This window comes from Stomoxys calcitrans, chromosome 1 (genome assembly GCF_963082655.1).
Source record: "Stomoxys calcitrans chromosome 1, idStoCalc2.1, whole genome shotgun sequence".
Lineage (NCBI taxonomy): Eukaryota > Metazoa > Arthropoda > Insecta > Diptera > Muscidae > Stomoxys > Stomoxys calcitrans.
In genome coordinates, this window is record NC_081552.1 from 885,435 (window position 1) to 906,744 (window position 21,310).

A 21,310-nucleotide genomic window follows, 5' to 3' on the forward strand; every position below is an offset into this window, starting at 1 on the left:
ATCACGCTACAGTCTTTAAAAATAGAGATATTGAGCTGAAACTTTGCATAGATTCTTTTTTTGTCCATAAGGTAAAGGTAAAGTTCGAAGATGGGCTATATCGGACTATATCTTGATAAAGCCCCCATATAGACCGATCCACCGATTTAGGGCCTTAGGCCCATAAAAGCCACATTTATTATCTGATTTTGCTGCAATTTGGGACAGTGAGTTGTGTTAGGCCCTACGACATCCTTTGTCAATTTTACCCAGATCGGTCCAGATTTGGATATAGCTGCCATATAGACCGATCCTCCGATTTGGGGTCTTGGGCCCATAAAAGCCACATTTATTATTCGATTTTGCTGAAATATGGGACAGTGTGTTGCGTTTGTCCCTTCGACATCTTTCTTCAAATTGGGCCTGATCGGTTCAGATTTGGATATAGCTGCCATATAGACCGATCTCTCGATTTAAGGATTTGGGCCAATAAAATGCTCATTTATTGCCCAAAGTCGCCGAAATTAGGGACAGTGAGTTATGTTAAGCCCCTTGACATATATCTGCCATATGGCACAGATCGGTCCAGATTTGGATATAGCTGCCATATCGACCGATCTCTCGGTTATAGGTTTTGGGGCCATAAAATGCGCCTTTATTGTCCGATTTCGCCGAAATGTGGGACAGTGCTTTGTGTTAGGCTCTTCGACATTTCTCTGCAACTTGGCCCAAATCGGTGAATATAGCTGCCATATAGACCGATATCACGATTCTTAGTCTTAGCCCCATAAAAGGCACATTTAAAAAAAAAAAAAACATTTAAAAATGTCGAAGGGCCCAACACAACTCACTGACTCAAATTTCAGCGAAATCGGATAATAAATGTGGCTTTTATGGGCCAAATAAGTTAATAAAAGGTTTCATTTAAACCAATCACCGATAAGTGTGGTCTTTTTTTTAGACTCCGTAAACGCTCAAGGAATTTGCAGAGCGTAGTTACCTTACCCGAATTGGATGAAATTCTGCATGAAGCATGGACAATTAGACCAAACAAAACATAAAAAGTCAAACGATTTCATTGAAATGTTGTCTCCTTCGAATAGATCTTAAACTGGATATTCGGTTTATAAATTTCAAAGATCGCCTCAGTCGCTAGTCCGTTTATTTGCCTTGGCAGCAATGGTGAAAAGCAGCGATTGTCAGCAATGACTCACTAGAACTCTGATCAGAATTAACGGCATCTGAACATGATTATACACCCCACGGTGACCCCATTTGTTCATCATTAAACAACTGTTAAATCTTTACTTTAATCTACGCATTGCGTGAAATGAAGAATAAAAGAAAGGAAATGTCAGGCCATTGACCAATTTGGACCATACCTGGGAAAGCTGTTGTAGAAGAAGTCATCGTGCAAAATTTTAGTCAAATCGGAAAAGAATTGGGTTTATATGGGAACTATATCAGGTTATAGACCGTTTCAGATCATACTAAGCACGGATGTTGAGCCATTTCAGCCAAATTAATTGCGCCCTCTAGGGCGATCCCATTCTGATCGCCATCAGGAGATCGGTCTATTAGGACCGTTGTTTGGTTTCAATTTCCAATTAATTGTCGTTTGTTTTTTTTTTAGTTTTTTTGATATAAAAATTTTTCAAAAACTTGCCTGGACTTGCTTACACTGATATCTAGTTGGGAATTTCTTACCACATTATCATGATTATCATGATTAACTTGTGTGAGCTCATTTGCTTTGGTTTGGTTTTAATTGGCAGAATTGGAGAGGATTTTAACAGATGTAAATATTCTTTTGAGGGACTTGATGTTTGTTGTAAAGCACATGCTTACATCAGATACCTTGTACAGCACTTGGATTCGAAAATGTGACATGGTACGTGACACTTGTAACACGAAATCTGTTTTCTATTTGAATAGGTAGGTCAATTGGCAAAGAACGATTTATGATATGTGTTAATCGTCTCTTGGGAATAAACATGAAGGCAGAGAGTGTAAAAGGCGGCACTTTAATCCCGAATTGTGTTTTGGTAAATGTTTTAGATAATATTTTTGATGTGTTGTGTAAATTATTAACACAAACAGTTATCGTTGTGTGTTGCTTCAATGATTCCTTCAATTTCGAGAAGCCGTGTTCATAAGGCAATCTAACTACAATCGAGGTCTATATCAATTGCGCGAAAGCAATGAAAATGACTCTTCAATTGAGCATTTTTATTGCTGCTTAATTAGGCTGCCATTGCCACTTCCTCTATGACAGCCGAAATTCATTTGTGTTGAGTCGCAGGCCAGTATGCATGGAACGAGACTGACTTTTCTTGGTGACTATTAAAACTGGCATTTTGATTGTCGCACGTTGCTGCTTCGACCCACTCCCTCGGACACCATCACCGGCACGAACACCACCGACTCCACCACCATCGTCAGTTGCTCAAGTAAACGTTGAATTACGTAAAGACCCAGTAGTATTGAATGTAAACACCTCCTAGCTCTATGGACGGAGTCACTGTTGCCAACCTTGGCAAGGGAAATTCGTCGAATTGAAGAGAAAGCACGCGGCGTACTCTTAAATGCCAACACAGTTTTCTCTCTCTCTCTCCCTCTCTCTCTCTCTGTCTCTTGTCATGTGTGCGGGCTCTCTTTCTATTGGCTGGCCACAAGGTCTCGTATAAAATGTCCTGTCACTTGCTTCGCAATGTCTAGTCAACATCGGCCCTTGCTTGGCGCAACATCTCTAGAGTTCGCCGCTCAGACACTGTCATATTCATACATAGCCGATATACGTACATGTGCCGTGATTTCCTTTCGGTGCGGATGTGTAAGTTGGCCACAACACCGAACAGAACAACATGAAACACCAGCGGAAAGTGTTCAGCTTGGCACAACTAAAATAAACCGGTGAACGAAAGAAGAAATTGTGAGAGAAGCCCACAAAGAGTTTCCATTCATTGAACTGCTACACAGCAGAAGTGAAGTGTTTGGTTTGAAAGCAAACGAAAAAAAAGAAACAACTCCGAAGCAAGCCCGAAAACAATGAACATTTAACGCCATTCATTTGCCGAGTGCAAGTAAGTGAACAAACGTAAGACTTAGATAAATTATTCACACTCATACGACGCGTGGTACCTCTTCCTCTGTGACATGTGTCACTCATACGCAGCCTGTTCCCAGACCAATTGTCTGGTTATACCACAATGAAGCTCAGAAGCAACATTAGCCGCAACACAATTTCATGGCGAACAATTGCAGCAATACAGCCACAACAGGCGTAATGCACTGCACATTGGAGTTGGGTTAGCGGTGGCAGCCGCTTACCACATGCATGATAATTCGCAGGGGAAATGGGAATGTATTTTTGAGATTGTATCCGTGCATTACCAAGGGGTTAACATTCAACAAACATAACAACAACATCGCAATTCCCATTCCCTTATGTTGTAGTTGTTGTTGCTAGTGATGTTTCTTTTTCGTTACAACATTTATTTGGCCGTATTTAATGAGCAGTACCTTAAATGTGAAACCAACTGGCGGCTGGCAGCAGCAGCAGCTATTACTGACTGAGTCATAAAAGCCAAGTATATGTTACGACGACAAATGTCGTGCCAAACGCCTTAAGGCTTCGCTGCTCCTTGCCTCATGGCTTTGGTTTGTTTCAAATAATTTCCGTTTCAGCCGCGATAATGGAGCGGACAAAAAAAAAAAAAACGGCCCAAACAAAGAAAACCGAGGTGAAGGCGGAGAAGAAACGTTTTTGTTTTTTTTTTGAAACAAATAGACGCCTAAATTTTTAAAAGGCATTTAGCACTTTTGGGGGTTTTGTGTTTCTAAGCTGTAGTGGTGTAGTTTTTTCTGCTGGTCTTGTGTCGGGGAGTCATGCGTGTCCTCTGTGTCTTTATGTGGTTAGACAAGTTTGCTGTGTTCATGGCTATTGAACTGTTTGATAGAGACAAGTCCTTTTTCCATGAAAATGTTGAGCTTCCTTTTTAAAATAGTTTTTTTTGTCCGCCTTACTCTTGGTCATGTTTACTTGGGAAGTCATTGCACAACTGCGAAAGATAGACATTTTCTGTTTCTAACTTCGAAATTTGGGGAGTTATTGTTGGTGTTACCGTACTCCAGTTAAGAGGTGATTGTCCTGTGTTACAACATAGGGCATTTTAGCAATCATTTGGCATATGAGCTGGTTTGAGCTACGAAAGTTCCACCATGAATTGTTGGATTTTTTGCATTCCATAGCTGCCATAGAACCGATTTCCCGATTTGACTTCTCGACCATTTACTTCATTTTTGTTTTACTCAATTTCCCATGAACATTCCTTTAAGGAACAGGGGATACTTCTCTCATATCAAGCTCGATGATATGGGTCCTCCATTTTTAAGGTCGAGTCCGAACGGCGTGCCGCATAGCGACACTGCTTGATAGGGAAGATAGGGATACCTCACAAATGTAGCCAGCATTACTAAGGGGATAACGAGTTCCGCGGCATAGGTGGACATGCTAACCTAATCGCCAAGGTGGCCTCCTCTTGCCCATGTAGTGAACGCAATTCTAATCCGATTTGGCTGCACGTGAAGTTACGTAATGACTTCCAACAACTGTACCACGTATGGTTCAAATCGGTCTATAACCTGATAAACCGGTTTTCAGATTTGACTTTTTGAGTCTCTACCGGGCGCAATTCTCATGCGATCGGGTTGACATTGAGTATTTAGTGTTTCGTTATGAGTTTTAACAACTGTCGCAACTATGGTTTAAATCGGTATATAGCTACCTGATATAGGTACCATAGTAACCGATTTTCAGATTTGACTTCTTGAGCCGCTAAAGATCCAATTACCGCTCGATTTGATGGATATTTGGCATGTGGTGGTCTACTATGAATGCAAATAACAGTGCCGAGATATGAAAATATAGCTCCCATATAAACCAATCTCGCGATTTGACTTCTTTAACCTCCAGAGAGCGCAATTATTATGCGCTTTGCCTGAAATTTGTATGGCTTCTTACAGCCACGACTTTGACGGTCTTCCTTGTTTAATTTATCTTCGTATAGTAATTGCGGATTTTTCATATAGTCGGCGTTGATAAATTTTTTTACAGCTTGTGACTCTGTAATTGCATTCTTTCTTCTGTCAGTTATCAGCTGTTACTTTTAGCTTGCTTTAGAAAAAAGTGTAAAAAAAGTATATTTGATTAAAGTTCATTCTAAGTTTAATTAAAAATGCATTTACTTTCTTTTAAAAAATCCGCAATTACTTTTTGGGCAACCCAATATTTGACAAAGTCATTCAAAGAACTTGTCACATGCGATCCATGATGGAAGGCACACTCAAAATAACTGAACTTCAAATGAATGAAAATTGAACTAAAATTTAGTACAATTTACCAAGATTTGACGCTTCATTTTTTCCCCCCGTTTGGTATACACAAGTTGAAATTTTCTATAAGTTGGCATATATGAACTCAGCTTCAGCATATTTTGAACATAACTGGAAGGAAAATTGTTATGCGGGAAAATTGTTATGGGACTTGTACTTTTCGTACGGAAGTTAATATGAAAACGCATTTTTCAACATTTTTGCTTGTTTTGCTTTTATTATTATTTACTAATCATACATGTATAATGAATACTAGACAATTTCTTTTTATATTGTACCCACCACCATAGGATGGGGGTATACTAATCAAGTCATTCCGTTTGTATCACCTCGAAATATTCGTCTTAGACCCTACAAAGTACGTATATTCTTGATCTTCTCGACGTTCCGAATCGATGTAGCCATGTCCGTCCGTCCGTCCGTGTATCGAAATCACGATAGAGGTCGAACGGGTAAAGCTAGCCCCTCAAAATTTTGCACAGGTACTTACTATTGATGTAGGTCGTTGGGGATGGGCCATGTCGGTTCAGATATAGATATAGCTTCCATACATACCGATCTCCCCATAACACTTCTCAGCCCCTGGAAGCCGCAAATTTGTAGAATGAAGTGTTCTGTTACGACTTCCAACAACTGTGCTAAGTACGAACTAAATCGTTTTATAACCTGATATAGTCCCCTTATAAACCAATCGCCCCATATGATACCTAGGCCCTTACAAGCCGCAATTTTTGTCCGATTTGGCTTAAATTTTGCATGTGGTTTTCCGTTATGACTTTCAGTAAATGTACGTAGTACGGTCCAAATCGGTATACAAACTGATGTAGCTCCCATGTAAACCGATCTCCCGATTTGACTTCTTGAGCCCTTGGAAGCCACAATTTTTGTCCGATTTGGTATGAAATTTCGCATGTGGTGTCCTGTTATGACTTATGACCAACAATCGTGTGTAGTACGGTTCAAATCGGTCTATAACCTAATATAGCTCCCATATAAACCGATCTCCCGATTTGAAACCGCAATTTTTGTCCGATTTGGCTTTGCACGCGGTGTTCTGTTACGATTTCCAACAACTGTGCCCAAATCAGTCTATTACCTGATATAGCTCCATGTAAACCGGTCTCGTGATCATCCTTGTTCGGTTCCTAGAAGTTTTAATTTTTGCTGGTTTGACAAAAGTTTGGTATGTAGAATAAAATTATGCCCTACAACAAAATGTATTTTGTATAAAATTTTAGCAGAATCCATGGTGGTGGGTTCCCAAGATTCGGCTCGGCCGAACTTAGCACGCTTTTACTTGTTTTTTATACTTAACATTATTATTGGGTTGCCCAAAAAGTAATTGCGGATTTTTCATGTAGTCGGCGTTGACAAATTTTTCCACAGCTTGTGACTTTGTAATTGCATTCTTTCTTCTGTCAGTTATCAGCTGCTACTTTTAAAAAAAAAAGTGTTAAAAAAGTATATTTGATTAAAGTTCATTCTAAGTTTTATTCAAAATGCATTTACTTTCTTTTAAAAAATCCGCAATTACTTTTTGGGCAACCCATAATTTTTTATGACTTTTATATGAAAAAAAAGTCTAAAAAACTATTGTTGTGTAGATTGTTCCTCGTGGAACAAACTATCTGTGCAGATGTAGCAGCGATGCTTAAGTGTTAAATGCTCTGCACAATAGGCCCTTGTTTTCCGCTGCCGTCCGTACTCAGAACGGCATTGGCGACATGACGGTCTGTTCGTTCTAGACGCAAACGACGGCGCAGCTCCTTCCGCCGCTCTTGATGATATCTAAAAAGAACAAAATTATGTAATTATTCTGCTTTTAAACATTTTCCTACCTTAACATCAAATGCTTCCATTGCGTTCCGTATCCTTGGATATGCGGTTATGCGGTTGTTCAGCGCTCGTTCCTCTATGGTTGGTAGTGCCCATTGTTTTGTCAGCATCAGTAGGAATGACCGCCGTCTGCCACTTCTTTTTGTTGGCTTCATCTCGTTGTATGCAGCAATATTCGACGTATTATGAAACGTGGCCAATGGCCAGCGGTTTGTTGAGCGCTTGCATGTATATCCAAACATCTGGTCCATTGCATCAACGCCCGATTTGTTGGCCATGTAATCGAAAATAGCAAACGGCTTCTTCTTTTCAGTTTGCTGGTCCACAGCGCAAGTATAATGTGGTGTCGACAGCAAAATTACGGCTTTGTTCTTCTTGGACACATATGAACATAGTGCTATATCGCCTTCATTGAAGCCGAACAATGTGCTGTTGGCAGGACGCGTATGATTTTTTTTGGAATTCCCGAGGCAACATGTCTTGTCCGTACCAACATATGCGGTCTTCTTCCTGATCAAAGAACGCGCCAAATCCAAAGTTGTGTCGGCATAAATTGTGCGGCCTGTATTCAAATATCTCTCCGAAAGTTGAAGTCCAACATTCTTTTCTTGGTTCACATCACGTGCCTGATCAGGCAATTTTCCAGAGTAAATCATTTCTTTGACAGGATTAAATGATTTTGTGTCGCACATCCACCATATGTTTATACCGTACTTGGCAGGCTTCGGCGGAATGTATTGTGTGAAGCGGGTGCGGTCTTCTTCCTGATCAAAGAACGCGCCAAATCCAAAGTTGTGTCGGCATAAATTGTGCGGTCTGTATCCAAATATCTCTCCGAAAGTTGAAGTTCAACATTCTTTTCTTGATTCACATCACGTGCCTGATCAGGCAATTTTCCAGAGTAAATCATTTCTTTGACAGGATAAAATGATTTTGTGTCGCTCCTCCACCATATGTTTATACCGTACTTGGCAGGCTTCGGCGGAATGTATTGTGTGAGCGGGTGCGGTCTCTGTATGGGAATAACTGCACATCAACTGCCACTGCATCATGCGGAGTGTTTGCCAAATATCATCAATAGCCGCAGTTTCGCTGTTGATTTGTCCTAGCGGCCACCGTAGAGCAGAGTTTAGCATGTCCGCCTATGAAGCTGAACGCCAGGTGTCGAATCCTAGCGAGACCATCAGAAAAAATTTTCAGCGGTGGTTTTCCCCTCCTAATGCTGGCAACATTTGTGAGGTACTATGCCATGAAAAACTTCTCTCCAAAGAGGTGTCTCACTTCGGCACGCCGTTCGGACTCAGCTATAAAAAGGAGGCCCTTCATCATTGAGCTTAAACATGAATCGGGTTGCACTCACTGATATGTGAGAAGTCACTGATATGTGAATCCTAAACCAATTCAGGTAATGCCACAAAAGGTGAACAACCGTCAACCAGCGCGATTTCAAAGCCCTTACATTGCAATTGCGTTTTGTTAGAAGCCCTATTAGCAACCCTGGTGGGAGCGATAGATCCACCAAATTACTTAATATTGGTGAATAGCTCGTACTTTTTCTTTCAGGGGTTTACGTCAAGCCCATTGACCAACCTTGACAGCATACATAAAAATCCCGCTAATTATCCTGCCCATCAACATCGTATGAACTCAATTCAGGAGGAATCCTCTTGTCCACCAGAGAGTCATGCATTTGACACATGTGATGTGTGGTCCCCGGTTATAATAGAGACAAACGTCTATCATGTTGGAAGCAGCCCCATTGGAATTGAGCTAGAACTATCCTGGTCTTCTGTGGAAGGTTAAATGCATTTGCTGGTAGCTAGCTAGTTAACCGCTTCAACAAAATTGTGATTAGTTGGCAATCGGATCACTAAGGAAGATTAGTCTGCCAAAAAAAAAAAAAAAAATTGGAAATACCGAGGTGATCCACCTTAGGGGCCTGTCAAAAGGCGCACGCACAACCTAGGGCCTTGAAATTTTGCACTCGAACTCGCTAACACCTCAGCTCTAACCATTCCCCATTTAAAAGCGATATCTCTAGGCCTTCTCATATTTGTTACTAGCTTTTTTCGATGCCATCCCACTGTGCGAAGTTTCGTTTCTATGAGTCACAATTCTGTGTTGACACTTTTTAAATTTGAGTCAAATTTAAATATTCCGAAATAGGTTGATCACGGTATTGGGGTGAGGCCACCGTACATTAGCTTGTCCGCCCATAACGCTGAACGCTTGGGTTCGAATTCTAGTGGAGACATCAGAAAGAAAATTTCAGCGGTGGTTAATGCTGACGACATTTGTGAGGTACATTGGCATGTAAAACCAAAGCGGTGTCGCTCTGCGGCACACCGTTCGGACCCTTGCCACTGAGTTTAAACTTGAATGGGCCAGCACTCTATGATATGTGAGAAGTTTGCCCTTGTGCCCTAATGTGCATGGGCAAAATGTGCAAGTTTGCTGTTATTACGAGCGTTTTCTTTAGCCTGAAGGAAAAAATGTCTACCCGATTAAGCTTGGGCTTTGTTCATTGAAATCTGTTATATGTGATATATTTTTGATTGCATTTTATGCTTCCTCTATTTACATCATCGAGATTTTGTTTGTTTTTGTTTTTTAAATTTATTTTATAGTTTGGGGATTTCTATAGTCAGGAATCTCTGAATGATAGGCATTCTCTTTGAGTGATTTCATTTTGTGGCATGATGTTTTTGGGTGTGAGGCATATGCTGAACGATTGCCTGCCCCCTCCATAGCAACTGCTGTGAACTCTCGCATTTATGGAGCAATCAACAGTTATAGAATGAGTGAGTGAGGACAATGCGCCACCGTACTGCCAGCATATGAATCAGGCCGTGTCATTAGACCGAAGAGACTTTCGTTTAGCGCATCAATGTCGACTAAGACAAATTCATAGTCATTATCTTTTTATGTCGCAACAATGGAGTCGTTAAAAGTCTTGGAAGATTATTAAACTGTAATTAGGTTCGCAAGGCAAGCAGGCAGACATCCAGCCAGGCTGCTAACGAAAAGACCATCAGCATTAACTGCACGACTATGACCGCAGTGCAATGCAAGTTGTCCGCAAATGTCCTCCAAGCGAACGAGTAGCCATAAAAAATATATCCACACACTCAATGTGCAGTCATCATTTGCCCCCACTCCGTCAGCCGCTGAATGGGATGATGATTTCATTATCAGCACTTCGGTTTGGGGTGCTGCTTCTGCTGCTGTTGCTGCAAGTGTTTTTTTCCTTTTCCGCTTGTCGCCCATCACGATGGTGTGAACTCTTGTGGGCCTGTTTGTGTGTGCGTTTCTTTCTTTTGGCAATGGCATCACTTGCAACAAGGAAATATCATTGGAAGAAGACAGCAACAACAACAACACCAACACCAACAGAGAAACGATAGCTTGACAATGGCACACTAAACCCAAGTTTGCCATGCGGGCTCCTATAAAAGTTTTTCCTTGCGCCAAGCACAAGTCTTTGACGTCCTCGTTGTTTCCGTTCTTTCTGCAGAGCTGTTGGTGAAGAAAGAAAAAAACTCCCGACAGGAGAGAGAGAGAGAGAGGAAAACAGATCAAAACCAATACCAAAAACCATAAGAAAAACTTGTCCCTCCTCTAGCAAGTGCACTTTTCCTGAGGGTGTTTATTCATTGCTGCGTGTAGTTGCTCCAAGTGTGGGGTCGCATGGAAGGAATAATAAAACGAAAATAGCAGCTGTTGCAGGCTAACGATGATACACGAGATTTCAACTCCATAATCGGAGAAGAGATAATTGCGTGAAATTGGAAAATTGTCGATGTCTTTATCGTTGAATGTTGAATGGTGTGTGTGTGTGTGTGTGTGTGTGTCTGTAAGTCCGCCTGAATGAAATTGCTTTTGACTTGGACCATTTCTTTTACCGAATTAATTATTTGCCAATTTGCCAAAAAAAAAGAAAAGAAAAATAGAGCAGTGCCCTAGCATGTGTGTCGATTTTGCAACATTTGAACGATAATAAGGAACTATTCAAGCTTAGGGTATAACGAAATTCGTAGAAAAGAACAGAAAAGAAGAACAAAAATACAGCAAAGCTCCCTTGTACATATGTACATCGTATTGGGTTAGTCTTCAGATAATTGTCTATTATATATGAACTCATTTGGACCACGCTTCAGTTGGATTTTAAAAGTCGAAGGGACCTTAACTTTAACCAAATCGGCAAAGAAGTGCGCTGCACGCTTACATTCGAACGAATGAAGTTGCGCATATACTTCTTACAAGTGTAGGGGTCGAATGGGACTGTAAATGGGCCAAATCGGCCTGCATTTAGATATAGCTCCCCTATAAGAGCCTCTAGAGGATGCAATTCTTATCCGAAGCTTTGGAAGCTATATACCTGGCATGAATGTTGGAATTTGAAATATCACATGCCTAATTCCTGTAAAATGGGATAAGAATTGCACCCTCCAGTTACTTAAGAAGTACTCAATTCATGTGGAAGCTAAACATGTGTGGGGGACACTCTGGAGCATAGGGTACCAGGACCCCCAATGACATCAAGCGCCTGATTTCAATTTCTGAAAAAAAAAAAAAACAAATTTCTAGTGCCTTATAAACGTGAAATTCTCTTCGGAAGCAGCAACTTAAGTCAAAACTTAACTCGCACTACCCGCTGTTCCTTACTTGCATTAGGTTAAGTTAGGTTGGTTTAGGTTCATACCAAGACCTAAGTCATCTTTCATCATTTCTTTCCAATGACTTTTTTCGCACAAAAGCCCATAGTCCGTGAGCATACTTTTTCGCGTCACCTGAATAAAAAGGCAAACACCTTGATTCAGCTCCCATTAACGCCTCTCAGTTCTTCTAGTGTCCGAAAGAAAAAAGAACCCAGTATTCTATTTCTAAAGGGTGATTTTTTAGCTATTTTCTTTTCGTCAACACTGATTTAGACAGTTCACGCACGTTTCGTGCTTTGTTTCACTCAGGGCTGCGGAGTCTAGCCCTCGAGTCGGGGCTAACGTGCTCAACTCCGAACCAAACTCCGGCTCCGGTATTCGGTATCAGACTTCGACGGCGGCCTCAAAAACACCGTCGACTCCGTAGCCCTGGTTTTACTCTCAAGCATCTTAATTTGGTCTATAATTTAACAATGAATCGTCTTACAAACGAACAACGCTTGAAAATTATTGAATTTTATTATCAAAATGCATGCTCTGTTAAGAAAGTTCATCGTGCGTTTCTTCCATTGAGCGACGATGCTCAATTTTGGCTCAATGGGTACGATTTTAGAGAGAAGATCAGCCAGAAATATTGCAAGAGCTACCGATGCACAGTTTGGTGCGGTTTATGGGTTGGTGGCATCATTGGACCGTACTTCTTCAAAGATGATGCGAATCAGAACTGTAAATGGTGAGCGCTACCGTGAGACGATATCCGACTTGAGCTTGACTTAAATGACATGTGGTTTCAACAAGAAATATTGCAAGAGCTACCAATGAACAGTTTGGTGCGGTTTATGGGCTGGTGGCATCATTGGACCGTACTTCTTCAAAGAAGAAGTACGCATGACACACAGCACGCGTTACAATGGTCTTATTGAGAGGCGAGTGAACATTTTGTTTCACGTTCGGGCCCGGTCAATTGGCCACCTAGATCGTGCAATTTTACGCCTTTAGGCTATTTTCTGTGGGACTATGTTAAATCTCATGTCTATTCAGACAAGCCCGCTTCAGTTGACGCACTGGAAGACAACATTGAAGCATTCATTTGTGAGATACCGGCCGAAATGTTTGAATGTTTGAAATGTTTACAATATGAGACTCAAATGCGAGGTAGATAGGACTTATTTACTGACCATAGCAATATGGGGCTCAAATAAAAGGCCTTCGTAAGTACCCCACGATTCTGATATCAATATTCTGGAAAAAGTGTGTTTGGGGCCATCCCATCCGAATAACACTGCCCATATAGGACGTATTTGCCGGCCCATCGAATATGGGGCTGTAATAAGAAGTATTTGTGAGAGTATAACATGAATCTGATATGATTCATGTTATACTCTCATCCCCCAAAACACCTCCGAAACCGGTCATGTGAGCTGACTATGGAAATATGGGACTGAAATGAAAGGTATTTGGGAGTAGATTGTCTTTGTGACAAAACATCAGTGCATAGTGTTGGCGAATGGAACACTGTGCAGAGAATTTTCGAGTGGATAGAGATATGTACAGGAAACTTAACATAGTTGTTGTTGAATTCTTTGAATTCTTTGTAGACCCTAGTGGGTCCAGAGTCTGGCCCACTAGGGTCTATAGTCTCACCGAGTCTCGAGCATGTTAAATTTTGGATTCGGTTTTTTCAAAAGATAGAGCCTGCAAAACTCTACAAAAAAAGGCGCATTTATTATCCGATTTTGCCATAATTTGGGACAGTGACCGATCTCTCGATTTAAGGTCTTCGGCCTACAAATGGCGCATTTATAGTCCGATGTCGCCGAAATTTAGGACAGTGAGATATGTTAGGCCCCTCGACATATATCTGTAATTTGGCCCAGATCGGTTCAGATTAAGATATAGCTGCCATATAGACCGATCTCTCGATTTAAGGTCTTCGGCCTATAAATGGCGCATTTATTGTCCGATGTCACCGAAATTTGCTACAGTAAGTTATGTTAGGCCCCTCGTCATCTTCCTGCAATATGACACAGATCGGTGCAGATTTGGATATAGCTGCCACATAGACCTATCTCTTGATTTAAGGTCTTGGGCTCATTTAAGGCGCATTTATTGTCCGACTTCGCCGATATTTGAGACAGTGAGTTGTATTAGGCCCCTCGACATATATCTATCATTTGGCCCAGATCGGTTCAGATTAAGATATAGCTACCATATAGACCGATCTCTCAATTTAAGATGTTGGGCCCAAAAAACGAGCATTTATTGTCCGATGTCGCCGAAATGTGCGACAGTGATTTATATTAGGCCCCTCGTCATCTTCCTGCAATATGACACAGATCGGTCCAGATTTGGATATAGCTGCCATATAGACCGATCTCTCGGTTTAAGGTTCTGGTCCCATAAAACGCACATTTATAATCCAATTTTGGTGAAATTTGACACATCCCTGTTGTATATGGCTCAGATCGGTCTATATTTGGATATGGCTACCAAAAAGTCCAATATTTTGTTTTACAAAATTGAACAATGAGTTGTACCTATTAGACCACTCAATGTCCGTGTCGATTTTGGTCCGAATCGGATCATTTATCGGTATAGGGGCTATGTGGGCATATATTATAAATTTTTCACCGGATTATGACGAAAGATGAACTTTGGGTATCCAAAGTTCGGCCCGGCCGAACTTAACGCCTTTTTACTTATTTAAATATGTTTTTATAAGACAATACCATGGTTGATAAAAGTCAAATTTAGGTCATTATTTTTTCTGTGCACGTATCGGTCGATCTTGAAAGATAACGAATTGAAAGAAACTAAAGTAGGTGGGAAAATAAAACATTTTGCTAATACATATATAAATATTTCGTTCCTTAAAAAGTCAAAATTCTTCGAATACCATGTTTACAAGCCAGTCATTTGTTGTGTACGCTGCGACTAATACTCTCCCATAGCACAAAAAGTTCTTTCTTTCTTTTCTATCGACCACAAGTTTGGTAAATATTTTCGCAAATAAACCTCAGAAAGCAAATGTGAACTAAAAGCACTGCAAAGAAAAAAAATCTAACAAAGCGCCATTTCGGCATCTTTTGGGGGGGGATTTAAAAGTGACGGTCAAAACCAGTGGTTATCCAGTTGTGTTACCTGTTCCATTTGCTAGTCATTGGCCACTTTGTTTTACGCTTTTTGCTCGATTGTAAAAAAAGTGGAGACGGAACCCTACACCACTACTGTGGTACAAAGTATTCTAACTTTGTGCATTTGTTTGTAACATCCATAAGGAAGAGAGGTAAACCCATTGATAATTATACGGATTGACCCACAATTACTTCCTGATTGTATTTACGCTGCCTGTCCGTCTGTTCATGTTTTTTTTTTGTGCAATGTGCAGGTCGAAATTTTCATTCGATCGTCTTTAAATTTAGCAGAGGTATGGATTTTGACTTGTAGTTCAAGAATAAGGTCATTTGGCAACCAATTCTCACGGATTTTTGCCCACAGCTTCTCTTATGACTCTTGGCAGTACTGGTGAATTTGATAGAAATCGGTTCAGATTTAGCTTTCAACTACCTTAAACACGCGGATTTTGGTGAAAATCGGCTCAGATTTGGATATAGCTCCCATATACATATATGTTGGTCCGATTTGGATCGATTTGGTTGCAACAATTTGATTATTTGTTGGCAGATTCTAACGAAATTTGGCAAAAAGGATTCTTGTTATATCTCCCGACATTGCTGCTGAATTTCACGGAAATCGATTCAGACTTGGATATAGCTCCCACATACAGGTAATACGCGATTTTACATTAAGAGCCTTTATGAGCGTCCTTCTGACTTTTACTATGTGTACGAACTTTGCTCGGAATCGGCTCAGATTAAAATATAGCTCCTTTATATATGTTCGTCCGATATTGAGTTATACTGCAATAATTGGGAAATTTTTGAAAGCTTGTCTTGAGTCTCTTCTGACCACTGGTGAATTTCTCAGAAATCGGTTAAGATTGCAATTGCAAACGCATTTATCAACCGATGATCTCCAAAGTTTGCACAGCGATTTCCTATGTGACTACAACAGTATCTACGTATTTTGGTGGAAGTTCTACATTTCAAATTTAAGCAAAGACTTAGCCTGCCAATGTGGTGTAGGCTATCAAAAGGTCGGCTGTGTCCGACTTTAGCTCGTCCCTACTTGCCTTAAGATGTATGCGCTCGGTCCCCCCAGCTATTAACGGCTGGCAATTTTCGTTCATTGCATTTTTAAAAACGCAACCCACGCAGAATTACTTGCACATTATGTTTTGATTTCGAACATTTGGCAAGGACTTTAGCCCCTGCTCCGCCACAAGCAAGGGAGGCCAAGGCGAGCGTCTGGATCTCGTATAAGCCCTCATGCCACAAAACAATCGATTAATCAATCTCAAGTCAATTCCTAATGGATGCTGGATTAGTATTCTGCCATTTTATTGTTACTACTAAGTGTCATGAAGGGAAGGGCCGTGGGGTGTGAGGAGTGTGGGGCGGACAAACTCTCCGCTTTTGTGGGGACAACAGCTTTGAGATGGTGCATAATTGATTTCCAATTCATTTAAAATTGCTTAGGTAAGCACTCAACAAAAAAAAAAAAAAAAAAAATGTCCATAGAGAAAAAAGTCAAACTGCCATAATGGCAATAAAAACACGCGCTCTCTCTCTCTCTCTCTCTCTCTCTCCCTTCCTGTTTGTCTTCTGAGCCTTGGTCAGGCTCTTGGTCACAAAAAAATCCAAATGCCGCTATACAATGGGGTCGATGCAAACGTAAGCAGCTCGCCATTGACCGCAGGCTGTTCTGTTTATTCATTCAACAAGCAAATGAATTGAAGAGAGCTTAAATATTTGCCCATAAACACCAGAAAATGAGGCTCTGCAAATACTACAACAAAGTCCAAAGGAATAGTGTGGAGAGGAGAGATATGGGTATGGGTGAATGTGTACATTCATTCGCATACACATGCATAAATCATTAAGGGCACTGCTCCTACAGACATAAAATAAATCCACACATCCACACTAACTCACTCATAGGGCTGGGTGGGCCTATAAAGTCGGCAGACGGACACAAAGTCAGACAGACAGACGGACAGACAGACGGACAGACAATAAAACACCAAACAATACTTACACCATAAAATCAAATTGTTGACGCCAACGGCCAAGCTATTAATTTACGAGCACTCTTGTGCTCCGGCATAATTTCGTATTAAATTCCATAGACACTCATCCACTCATCCACTTATACACGGCCTCCACCATCCATCCACAAGGGCCGGGGAGCAACAATACCCGGACACTCAACACAAAAGGAATACAAAAACCAACAACAGCAACAAGAACAACAAAATACCTAAAACATTTGTCAAAGGTACATTACAATTCGAAGGGAGCCCTGTTGAATGTTGCACATTAAAACCGCCCCAACTGACCAGAATCCCATTGCCACACTCATTCACACAGTGAGGACAAACATTCACATGACTGCCACAAGGGCAGCACTTCTGGTGCGACTATATATGTATGTTTGACATAGCAACTTAGAAATCTATAGCTTTATATTAGGCGCATCTCATAAGGCCTTATCGTTTCATGGATTTGATCATTTCGACATATTTGAATAAAATTTCAAAAGACAAAAATCCTTAATGAGAAGTAAGTTCAACGACAGGGTTTTGTTCCATTTCAAATAAAAACCCTCAGTCTGCTTTGCCCATACTAGGGCACCTTTCTTCGAAATTTTACAGCTCACCTATTAGTGAGTGGTGGAAGCATGTATTCTTTATGGGCCAAAGCAGACTGGTGATGGAGCTTGATTAGCTTCGAAATCGCGATTTCTGTAGCCTGCTCAATGCATCAATCGCAACCACACATTTTACCTTCAAAAAGGGGTTTATTTTGTTTTCTATTTTAAATGAATGCCTTTTCATGTTTGCCAATAAAAAACAAACCCTTCATTGGTTTCAGCTGGATAAATTAGTTCAAAAATTTGCTCTCTTTAAAAATCAAATTTTGCTACAAACAAGTAAAAGCGTGCTATGTTCGGACGGGTCGAATCTCATATACCCTCCACCATAGATCGCATTTGTCGAGTTCTTTTACCGAAATCTCCTTTTAGGCAAACAAAGGATAATAGAAAATAATTGATTCGGACCATAATTGATTTGAATGTTGGAGGCCATAGTAGAAGTCATTGTGTAAAATTTCAGCCAATTCGAATATAAATTGCGCCCTCTAGGGGCTCAAGAAGTAAAATAGAGAGATCGGTTTATATGGGAGCTGTATCAAGCCCTTGGCCGATTCGGACCATATTTGACACATATGAGAAAGTCATGGGAGAAGCCGTTGTACAAAATTCAGATAATAATTATGCCCTCTGGAGGCTCAAGAAGTCAAGATCCCAGATAGGTTTATATGATAGCTAAATCAGGTTATGGATCGATTTGGACCATACTTGACACAGTTGTTAAAGTCATAACAAAACTCCTCATGCAAAATTTCAGCCAAATCAAATAAGAATTGCTCCCTCTAGTGCCTAAAGAAGTCAAGATTCAAGATCGGTTTATATGGCAGCTATATCAGGTTATGCACTGATTTACAGCATACTTAGCACAGTTGTTGGAAGTCATATCTAAACACGTTGTGCAAAATTTCAGCCAAATCGGATAGGAATTGCGGCCTCTAGACGCTCAAGAAGTCAAGACCCCAGATAGGTTTATATGACAGATATATATGGTTATGGACCGATTTCAACCATACTCAGCACAGTTGTTGGGAGTCATAATTAAAACAATATACGCCAAATTTTAGCCAAATCGGATAGGAATTGTCTCCTCTAGTGGCTCAAGAAGTCAAGATCCAAAATCGGTTTATATGACAGCTGTATCAAAACATGGACTGATATAGCCCATTTACAAACCCAACCGACCTACACTAACAAGAAGTATTTGTGCAAAATTTCAAGCGCCTATCTCTACTTCTTCGAAAGTAAGCGTGATTTTAACAGACAGACGGACGGACATGGCTAGATCGACTTAAAATGTCATGACGATCAATAATCTATATATACATTACTAGTCGAACCGGCCCCCCTCCGCTGCGCCGTCTTTAACTCTCTAATATATTTTTAGGGTGGGGACACTTCGCCCTGAATGCGGATATCGAATTCGTGCCATTGTAGCCTATGACGCTGAACCCGTTCAAATCCTGGCGAGAACATCGAACAAAGCGGTGTTTATCCCCTCTTAATGTTGGCGACATTTGCGAGGTACAATGCCATGCATCGTCATTGAAAAAAATTTCCCCAAAGAGGTGTCGCACTGCGGTTCGCCGTTCGGACTCGGCTATAAAAAAAGGTCCCTTATCATTGAGTTTAAACTTGAATCGGAGAGCACTCATTGATGTGTGAGAATTTGTCCCTTCTCGGTTTCTGGTGGTAATGTTCTTCCTTAGGGTAATGTTCTCATTAGGGGAGGGATGGCACCTCAGACATTGAGACTCAAATATGGATATCAAATTCGTGCTGCACTCAATATGGGGCTCAAAGCCCCATATTGCCATGGCCGGTACTTGACTGGGTACTTGAACCCAATTTGTAATACCATATTCGTGTTCTGGTCTCCAATAACTTTCATTTGAAACCCTTATTGTGCCCATCAGACCACTTTCGGATATGGGTGGCGTTTTTTGGGTAAGAGGGTGGATTCATTTTCATTTCATTTCATACCTATATTGTCCCCAACCTAGACAATATGCGAAAATTTCTAAAAAATCGGTTCTTTCGTTTTTCAGTCTATACGGAACAAACAAACCGAGTCCCATATATCCGCGATTGGCTAATGTGCCCATTTTGGGCGTTTTTGTGGGGGTGGGGTAACACCCATATACTTTGACATGAATTTGTAGGCCAGACTCGTTATCTTCTCCCGCATACTTTTCATTTGATACCCATATTGTCCTTATCGGTTCACTTTTGATTTTGGGTGGTGTTTTTCGGGTAACGGTGAAGGGTGCGCCCCCTTCCGTTATCAATAAATTATAAAGCCTTTTCCTACTTCCTGACCATATTCGTAATCTACTCCCGAATACCTTTAATTTGAGTTCCATATTGTCATGATCGTCAAATGAACCTTTTTTAAGGGGTTTTGAGGCTTGGGCAGCCCCCCAGGTACTTGGACCCAACTTTTATTATGAAATTCGTACTATACTCTTGAATACCTTTCACTTGAATCCCATATTGTCCACTTTTATTTTTGGATAGTACTTTTGGGGTTAGGGGAGGGTCCGCCCCCTCCCGATATCAAAAAATTATATAGCCTATATTTCCTGCCAGACCAACCTGTACAATCTGTGACAATTTCAAGGTAATCGGTTCAGCCGTTTTTGAGTCTATACGGAACAAACAAACAAAACGACAAACAAACACAAATTGAATTTTTTATATAAGAAGATGGGGTCTTAGACGAATATTTCGAGGAGTTACAAACAGAATGACGAGATTAGTATACCACGCACTCCATGGTGGAGGGTATAAAACAAATCAACATACCAACGTACGACTCTGAAGCCTTCACACCTAATATGGTTGAAAAGTCTTCTAACGAAAGACGAAACGCGTCCCATGGTGATTGGTGTGTGTGGTGATCTTTATGGCTTTCCTTTTCCATTACAGGAAAGTTTCCGATCATTGAGCTCGTCTCGAAAGAGAAACAAATGAAAAAAAAATTCAATTGTTACAAAATGTTTGCCCTTTCTCGCTTAGTTTTTTTGCCTGTAGTTTTAAAAACGCCTAATCTAAAAGATCTACGCACCGTTTCGGGTGAATTATTGATTGCAATCTTATGGCAACGCAGAAAAAGGTTAGCATTGAGTGACAGTCAGTTCAAACCGACTCGCTTAGGCATTTTGTACATTGTGATATCGCAGTAGGAGCAGATCAAATTTTGGGTCAAATGACTGGGGGAATGCCCAACCCCAAAACCCTACCGAACGGTCATGTTGACTGATTGGAGCAAGTTTAGGTTAGATTTAAGTGAAAGTTTGCTATCAGGCTCACTTAGGGTCATTGTGATATCATAGGAATAGGAGAGGGAACAGGGCTTCTATTTCCTACCGTTGAACCATACAGATCGCTTTTAAAATGCCAAACTTGCGAATGTTCACATCCGCTCAACCAGTCAAGTTCCCAAAGAAATGAGAACCTAAAGTGGAACTCCTTCTGACTGCCGGTGCCGGACACACACACGCAGATATTCCATTGTCTCTTATTCTTCGACGTCATCAAAGCTTTTGCAGAAGTCGCTACTTGTAACCTTCGGCCAATCAGCATGTGTTCCGATCAGACAGTGACCAATATAGCCGATATGACGGCAAAGCGGTAGACCTCTTCAAGTCTAGATTGCGCCACATAATTTTGAA

The 21,310-nt window shown here is 40.8% G+C and overlaps 1 protein-coding gene across 1 annotated transcript in view; it reads left to right on the forward strand.

Annotated features, from left to right (window-relative positions):
- The first annotated feature begins 2,707 nt into the window (after positions 1 to 2,707).
- The window catches only part of LOC106096188 (uncharacterized), an 87,135-nt gene continuing 68,532 nt past the window's right edge, over positions 2,708 to 21,310 (forward strand). Inside the window, exon 1 of the mRNA XM_013263805.2 lies at positions 2,708 to 3,062. The gene's annotated coding sequence lies outside the window, so the exon portion shown is untranslated. The remainder of the gene's footprint in view (positions 3,063 to 21,310) is intronic.